We start from the raw sequence: 9,142 nt of genomic DNA on the forward strand, positions 1-9,142 counted from the left end.
CTAAAATATACTTGGAACTCAAAAAATTAAATCCCCCTACAACAAATCCTCAAAGAAACAACTGCCCAATAAATAAGTGGGCTAAAGACTTAAAGAGAAACTTCTCTGAAGAAGAAAGGATAGCCAATAGACACATGAAAAAAATGCTCAACCTTCCTAGCCATAAAAGAAATGCAAATCAAAACAACATTGAGATACCACCTAAGCCCAGTTAGAATGGCAAAAATCAAGAACTCTAACATCAACAGATGCTGGAGGGGATGTGGACAGAAGGGAACCTTACTTCATTGTTGGTGGGAGTGTAAACTTGTTCAACCACTTTGGAAAGCAGTTTGGAGGTTCCTCAAATGTCTTCACATAGAGCTCCCCTATGACTCAGCAATCCCACTTTTGGGTATTTACCCAAATGTTTACAAACAAGACCACACTAAAGCTACCAGCACAACAATGTTTATTGCAGCATTATTTACCATAGCTAAGATATGGCACCAATCCAGATGCCCCTCAGTAGAGGAATGGATCAAGAAAATGTGGTATATATACACAATGGAATTCTATGCCTCCATCAGAAAGAATGACATTGCCCCATTTGTTAGGAAATGGAAAGATTTGGAAAAAAAATATATTAAGTGAAATAAGCCAAGGCCAAAGAAACATGGGCCCCATGGTTTCCCTTATTTGCAATATCTAGTATATGTATGAGTCAAGCAGAAAAGGTCAGATAATATGATGTTAGGATAATGAACCCTTAAATATGTATTTTAATGTTTTTTCTTCTTTCATGCTTTTGTTTCTAACGCATTTATTTATAAGATTATTTCTTCGTTGCTTTGTATGTCCCTCCCCCACAGTATAACCCCTGCTTTCACTATATTTGATGTCGGTATAATTTTTGGAGGAGATGGGGAAAAACCAGTCATTTAAGGATACAGGTGGACCTGTTGCAAGGATGAGAAGTACAAGTTTTCATGTCGAAAATGAACTTTACAACTTTGGTGTTGAGGGGGAGGGTTGGGTGGGGGTGTGGTGGGGGAGGCTGTGAAAGGATGTGAAGGGTACACAAAGGACGAGGCTGCAGTGCTTGATAAGAAATGTACTCATTATCTTGCCCATGTAATTGTAACTCCTCTGTATACTATCTTCACAAAAAATAAAAATCAAAATTAAAAAAAAATCAAAATCAGTTGTACGTACATTTAAAACTGATGCCAATTCTAAAACAGAACTAGACAAGACAACACCAAAGGCTGAGTTTGGGGCTAATTTATCCCTACTTTAGAAAACATAGGACAGAAAACACACCGAAGTAAACACGACAAACAAGTGGCCACAAAGACAAAATCAGGTCTCAGTTAATGGGGCGACATCTCACTTCCGTTGACAATTGGGACTCAAATCCACTTACCAGGGGACTTGAACCCCCTCTACTCACCTCTGAAGAATTTTTTTCTTTTAGATTCTTGCAAACGTTGACCCAGGGCCTTCTAAGGTGGAGGAGAACTCCCAGTCATCTTGGGGCAAGGGAAAGAAGTCCCTAGCGGCTGTCCCCTCAGACTGACAGGTTCTCCCCCATACTCAGACCCCCTGGGCCAAGGCCCTAGGCTAAGATCTTGCTGGTGTCACTTGCAGGTGTTCAGTAGCAGTTTCCTCCAGCTGCGAGTTCTCCCTGATGGCCTTTTTAAGTTATTGTTAGATCCTGCAGGTTTCTCATCCCCTACCCTCCCACATCTGTATCCAGAGAGTGTGGAGGTGGTGGCAGTGAAGGGTAGAAACGGGGGTCAGTTTAAAGTGTAAGTATAAAAGAAGGAGCTAGAGATAAACAGATATTAAGAGGGTGTTGAAACAGATATTAAAAGGGTGTTATCCAGTCTCCTCCGGGCTCTCGCATTAGGATGCATCTCAGAGAAGAAACATTCCAAGAATTCCAGAATACATACACACAAACATTGAGACAAAACACATTTACAGCATGCACGTTGTAGACTGTCAGACAGAGAGTACCGGACTACAGAAGTGCCCAAATGCCCGCACTAGTGGATAGTTTACCCTGATGGGGATCCGGGGGATAGCTCCCACCGGCCCAGTTGGCTGTCTTATACTTTGTCTGCCAAGACCGCTTGCCAACCCCAATACAGAACCTGCAGGCTACACAGATACCAGACAATTACAAAGCAGCAATATTTTAACTTACAGGCCATTTGCATCATAGTGTCCCTGAATCCTTTTTTCCATTTTTTTTGCTAAGTTTCTAAACTAATGGTTCTTTTCTCTGGGAACCAGGGGTATACTTCCTCAACAAAGTGAAAGAAACATTCTAACTGACTCTGTCTAACTTTCACTCCTTGAGCGTGAAGCATACCCTTGAGAGCCTGCACATATAGTGTGCAGCTGTTACCTTGCCCCATAATTTTTTGCTCCTGACTATACTCTCCCTTGCTCTCTATTTTTGGACATCCTCTTAACTTAGAGGGGTCTTCTGCCATGATCCCAGTTTTTCAGGTCCCTGTTCAGGTGACATTTGCCCAAGCCTGTCAGCAACGAAAGGCAATCCTGACAAAGGATGGGGTCGGGATGTCTGCAGCTCAAGACTGCAGCACAGTTTATTTTTAACTTTCCCTAATATATACTATTAGAAGTCAAGAGGTAATATAAGGTTACAATAGTCCAGAAAACAAGGAAAATGTCAGTAAAAACAGTGTAGTAAAAACAAGATAAGGTCAACTGGTAGAAAGTAAAACAAACTCTGCAGACATAGCAAAGCAATCCCAGGCACGTGGTGTTTTTTAAGTAAGCCAGTTTCTTATACCTGCCCCACATGGAGCACTGGGGTCAAGATGACCTTTAAACTTTATTGTCGGCTCCCAACAACAGAGCAGTTGGTGGTATTCATATCCCTGCATTGTGGGGCTGTGACATGGAGAGACACAGTAACATGCCTGACAAAACACAGAAGAGTGTTGTTTCTGCACTTGTGTCTCTCACCTGCTGACCTGGAGAAGGAGCTGATTAATTTCCCATGAGCCTGCATTAGGGTAGAGCGGCCGTGCCTTTGTAGGGAGTTACAGAAAGCCACAGGCAGACTACATTTGGTTCTGTGTACATGGATTTGTGTATGTATGAATGTGTATATGGATGTGTGTGTGTGTGTGTGTGTGTGTGTGTGTGTGTGTGTGTGTGTGTGTGTGTTGGCCTAAAGAATAACGTATCAACTGTCTCCTGAGAGAATATGGAGAGTACATTCTCATTTCATTAATAAAGTTCACTGATATATTAGGCAGATTGTTTAATTTTCAAATGTATCTGGAAACATTTTCATATGTGTTTACCCTAATAACCACTACCTTGAGTTAAAATATGACAGAATAGCTGTGCATCTGAGGCTTTAGAAAGTGGCCTGCTCTACTGAATAGTATTTCAATGTTGTAAACTCAGAAACAACTAGAGTTCTCTTGTGTTTTTAGAATGTTGGCAATACCATCTCTACTGTCAGGCTGGTACATTAGTTTACATGTGATTAAAGGGTGAAATGACTTCAACCATTTGCACTAGAATTCCTCTGAGAAACATGACCAATAATTGATGTGTGCATGCACATGCATGTGTGTGTGTACACACACAAAATACATATACACAACATATTAAATAGGGTAGGGTTGATGTTAAGGGATTGACACATTATTGTGGAGTTACAGGGGAGGATGACAGGTTGGAGACCCAGGGAAGTGCTGATAGGGAGAAAAAAGGCTGTTTGTGCTCATCTCTATAATCTCAGCATTGGGAGGCAGTGACTGGAGGATTATGGTTAGTAGTCAGCCCAAACAAAATGCACAAAGCCCAAACTCAACATCTGGCAAGGTGGTATATCACTGCTACTCCACCTATGTGGGAAATATAAATAGGAGGGCTAAAGTCTAGACTGGTCTGTGGGAAAAAGCAAAGATGTATTCTTTAAAAATGCTAAAATCTGAGGGCATGTCTCAAGAAAGAGTAGAGTGTCTGCCCAGTCAGTACAAATCCTTAAGTTCAAATGTCATTACTGCTAAAAAAAAAAAAAAAAAAGCAATTACAATAAAAATCACAAACGACCACAAAAATCCACCATTAAAATCATCTGCGGGCTTTCTCAGGGATGTCAGAGGTCAGTCTATTCTGTTTGGGCATTCACTCTTAGATGAGCCCTGCCCACGTACAGAAGGTCATCTGCTGTACTCAGAGTCTCTGGATTTAAAGGCTAATGCTTCTCACTAACATCCCTAAGAACGGACTATATATAAAAGTAGCAAGTTAACTAAGAAACTATCAGATAGCCTGGAATTTGAGAACACTCTGTTGTGGGGGTCAGTTTCACAAAATTCAGAGAGAATTTTAGCAGAAAATTTTCAAATTATTTATATGTGAAAAAATCCTTATACATTGTCTTTTCCCATCCTTCCCCAGCACCATGTTCCTTCAAATGACTAAACATTCAAAAACACTGTACCTAATTTCTGTAGTTGCTTTAAAATTTGGAACATTTTTCTCCCTGTCAAGAAAAGGCTGGCTTACCTCTGTGCATGGCTCTGAAGGCCCACCTAGAAGAAGAGAGCTTATTATTTATTCCTGGTTCCTACTGAAGGGTTAAAGTACTTGAGCCAGTGACCATTTGTTGCTTGTTTCAGAGCAGAGCAACACGTGGTGCTAAACCACCTGGTTGTGTGCCTTTATAAGACCTGCCAATCCTTAGCTCCAGGCTCTCCTCCTGGGCTCCGCTGTGTCAGAGTGTAGGACGAGGCCCGAGCTGCAAGCCCATTTAAACAAAACAGCTGTCGAGTCTGAGTCTCGGTGATCTTCTTGGTGGGGGGTCCTGTGACCTTGGCTTAACATATTAGTGGGGGCTTGTCCGGGATCCCCACAAAGACCCCCAAGATGTCAGACTCCAAAGGTAAAACAGTGCTGTCCTTGTTAATTTTTCTTGTCCTGTCATTTGTCTGTTTTACTTTCATTTCCCTTGTGAGGATGGCCGCTCCGATTCGTAAAGGGTTGTCAAAATGGACGTGCTTGCACAACAACCCTGGAGGAACTGGGAGACGTTCCAGATCCTCTTGTGGGGCGAGGGTAAGCCTGCCGTGTGGAGCAGGGGTCCTTGGAACCACGCCGTGTGGGGTGGGGGTCCTTGGAACCCCACTGTGTGAATTGTGGGGCAGGGGTCTGTTCGGTGTTGGGCCAGAACTGACCAAGAGGGCCTCCTAACTGAGGCCCAACTGGCCCACTGTGGGTCTGCTCCTTCTGCTGTGGGGCATGGGTATGGAACCCTGCCATGACAGGAGTCAGCAGACCAATTCCGGGAATCTCCACTTAGTAAGCTTTTTTTTTTTTTTTTTTTTTGTAACTGTCAGGGCTGCGTGTGTCTTGTTTGTACTGTTTATTGTTTTTGGACTAAATGACTGATGGGAATGGAAACAATGGGCACCACTCCATCTATCCCCCTAGACATACAAAAAGAAACAGAAAGAGGAAAAGAAAAGGTACCCCCTGGTCTTTTCAGGGAAATAACTTGGAAGAAGAAATGTTTCTTCCTCCATATTCCCCTTCCCAGGTTCCTTTTGCAGAATCTGAGAATGGTCAAGAGGAGGAGGGAGCTATAGAACACTTCGCACCTGCCCTAAAAGTTTCTGAGGGGCCAGTCACTCGATGACACCATGGGATCAGCCCCCCTTCTAGTGCAGCTGTTGTTTCCATACTCGCCATAGGACCTGTGGATGTGGATGGTGAACAGAAACTGCAATATTGGCCATTTTCTACCAGTGATCTATACAATTGGTGCACCCAAAATGCCCCCTTTTCTGAGAAACCCCAGGATTTAATTTGTTTGCTTAAAACTATTCTCTTTACTCATCAGCCCACTTGGGATGATTGTAGTCAGCTTTAACAGGTCCTTTTTACCACCAAAGAGAGAGACCGTATCCAAGAGGTGGCCCCACAGGAGCACCCATCACGGATCCTGCCCTGATTGCTGCCCATTTTCCTGAGATCCGACCAACATGGGACTACAATGCGGTTGAAGGTAGGAGTGACTCCTTGTCTATCACCAGGCTCTGTTGACAGGTCTCAAGGCGGTGGCTCGCCGACCAACTAATTTGGCCAAAATTTATGTTAGACAGAGAGGAAGTGAAAGTCCAACAGCATATCTTGAGTGGCTCATGGAAGCTTTTAGTCAATATACTCCATATGATCTTGAGACCCAGAAGTTGGCTCAGATGATTATGTTTGACTATATAAATCAAGCTACACCAGACATAAAGCAAAAGTTGCAGGCTCTAGACAGACTTGGTGACAAGTCTATTAGGGATATAGTAGCCGTGGCAGAAAAGGTTTACAATAAGAGAGAGAAAGAGGAGCAAAGACAGGAAAGGAAGGACAGAGAACGTGTAATTGAGCATGAAAAGAGAGACTGAGCCAAGGAAAAGAGACCAGATTTGTTGGACTTGCCACTATCACATGTTGAACATACCTGGTTCTCATACCTCAACAATTTCATTCGAGATGGAAAAAGGTACTCAGGTTCAGCAGTCACCATGGACACTGAGATAGTGTGGGCAGAAGCACTCCTCCAGGGAACGTCTGCACAAAAACCAAAAGTAGTGGCACTAACAAAATCCCTAAAAATGGGAAAAGGAAAGAGACTAAACATGTACATGGACAGTCAGTATGCTTTTGCCCCCGTCCATGTACATGGAGCCATTTACCAAGAGGGGGGGCTACTGACACCTGAGGGAAAGACTATTAAAAACATACAAGAAATTTTAAGCCTCATCTGGGCCTTAAGGGAACCAGCAAATATTGCCATTATGCACTGCCCTGGCCATCAAAAGGGAACTGATTCTATAACCAAAGGAAATACCTTGGCCAATCAGGCAACTAAGGAGGCGGCCCTCCAGCCAAGAGTGGAAGTACTGACTCTAGTAGATCCAGAGCCATGAGCTTTGCCTCCTGAGCCTCAGTACTCCCAAGAAGACTTGGAGTTGATAAAGAAAATTCCCATGGCCTATAAACCCCCGGACAGAAGGAAACAAAGACTGGTGGAAAACTGGTGAGGGGAAACTTATCTTGCCACAAAGATTGGGCAAGGGGATTCTTAAGAGAATCCATCGGGTCCCTCACAGGGGAACCCGAAGAATGCAGGACTTGCTCCGATACTCAGAAGTAAAAATTAGGCAAGGAAATCAACTCATTGAGGACATGGTTAAAAATTGTAAAGCCTGTCAGCTCACCAATGCCCCCAATCAACCTGTTACAAAACGAGCTCGCCACCGTGGAGATAGTCCAGGTGTGTATTGGGAAGTATACTTCACAGAAATTAAAACTGGAAAATCTGGATATAAATATTTGCTAGTTTTTGTAGACACTTTTTCAGGATGGGTTGAAGCCTACCCAAAAAAGCATGAGACTGCAAAGGTTGTGGCTATGAAGATCCTGGAATATATCCTACCCAGGTATGGCTTCCCATCCACAGTCGGGTCGGACAATGGATGGGCCTTCATCTCAAAAGTAAGTCAGGGAATAGCCGCGGCACTGGGGATGGATTGGAAATTGCACTGTGCTTATAGACCCCAGAGTTCAGGGCAGGTAGAAAGAATAAATCGGACTCTAAAAGAGACCTTAACTAAATTGGTCATGGAGACTGGCGCAGACTGGGTATCGCTCCTTCTTTTCACCCTGTTTGGAGTAAGACATTCACCCTATCAGCTTGGCTTTACTCCTTTGAAATAATGTATGAATACCCTCCACCCATTATCCCTAGCCTTCAGACTGAATTGCTTACTGATTTGGATGATACTGAATTTCTGTGTAAGCTTGAATGTTTACAGCTGGTACATAAGAGTATGTGTCCCCAGCTTAGAGCATTATATGATTCTGCTTCTATTCCTACCCCCCATTTGTTTAAACCAGGGGACTGGGTGTTTGTTCGAAGGCACAACTTGAGATCTCTGGAACCACGGTGGAAGGGACCTTACCTGGTGCTACTGGGTACTCCTCCTGCCCTTAAGGTGGATGGCATTGCTGCTTGGATCCACTGCTCCCACGCCAGGCTGGCGGACCCCTTTGCCCTGGACCATGGGGAAACATGGGAAGTCTCCAATCATCCTACCCAACCAATATGCATACGCCTCAAGAAAAGCAAAATGGACTGATTGTTATTGGTATACATGCTCAAGATCAAAAGCTGTTGGAGTTTAGTTTTGGGTCGGAGCCACAAGATTGTGTCTCAGGACCATAAGTCAAGGGGGGGAATGAAAGGTTAAAGTAATTGAGGCAGTGATCATTTGTTGCTTGTTTCAGAGCAGAGCAACAGGTGGTGCTAAACCACCTGGTTGTGTGCCTTTATAAGACCTGCCAATCCTTAGCTCCAGGCTCTCTTCCTGGGCTCTGCTTTGTTGGAGTGTAGGACGAGGCCCAAGTTGCAGCCTGTTTAAATAAAACAGCTGTAGAGTCTGACTCTTGGTGGTCTTCTTGTTGGGGATTCCTGCGACCTTGGCATAACACTATCTAAGCATCATTACCCAGTAAGCTCAGTCTTCATCAAAATATCCATGACTCCAAACTAAGCAAGCATACCTCAGAGAAGGCCCTTTGGATATGGGTAGCTCGGACCATTTGGCAAGTTCTTCTAGCCTTCCCATGACTCTATGTTCCCAGGCAAATTAACTACTTGCTGTCTTGCTTCCTTTCTTCATCTTCTTCCTTCTTCTTTTATTTCTGTGAAACAAACACACTGTACCAATAAGTCAAGGCTGGTGTTTTGTTGAGGAACATAAGAAACTCTACAGAACAAAAATGAGTTCTTATTCTACTGTCTCCACCTACTATTTTTGGTGTCTGAGTTGGTATGTATTTTGAGTGATATAACTTGAGTGCATAGAGTCTCAAAAGTGTATTACCAAATATAGGTCCTAAAACACGGCCACAAGAGAGGGAGATTGCTTATTCATTTGCCAGGAGCTCAGCAGGGAGTGGTTTTAAATCACATCTTTTCTTAGGCTTTGTTGAACAAGGAACTGAGACCTGCAGCCTTGGTTCCCCCAGGAACTTCCGAAAATTGCAGACCCCTGTCCACCGACTACTTGCTGAAGAGTTGGGATCTGAACAAGGTCCCTGTGCTGTG

This window comes from Dipodomys merriami, unplaced genomic scaffold (genome assembly GCF_024711535.1).
Source record: "Dipodomys merriami isolate MVZ:Mamm:240054 unplaced genomic scaffold, mDipMer1.0.p SCAF_775, whole genome shotgun sequence".
In the NCBI taxonomy this organism is placed as follows: Eukaryota; Metazoa; Chordata; class Mammalia; order Rodentia; family Heteromyidae; genus Dipodomys; species Dipodomys merriami.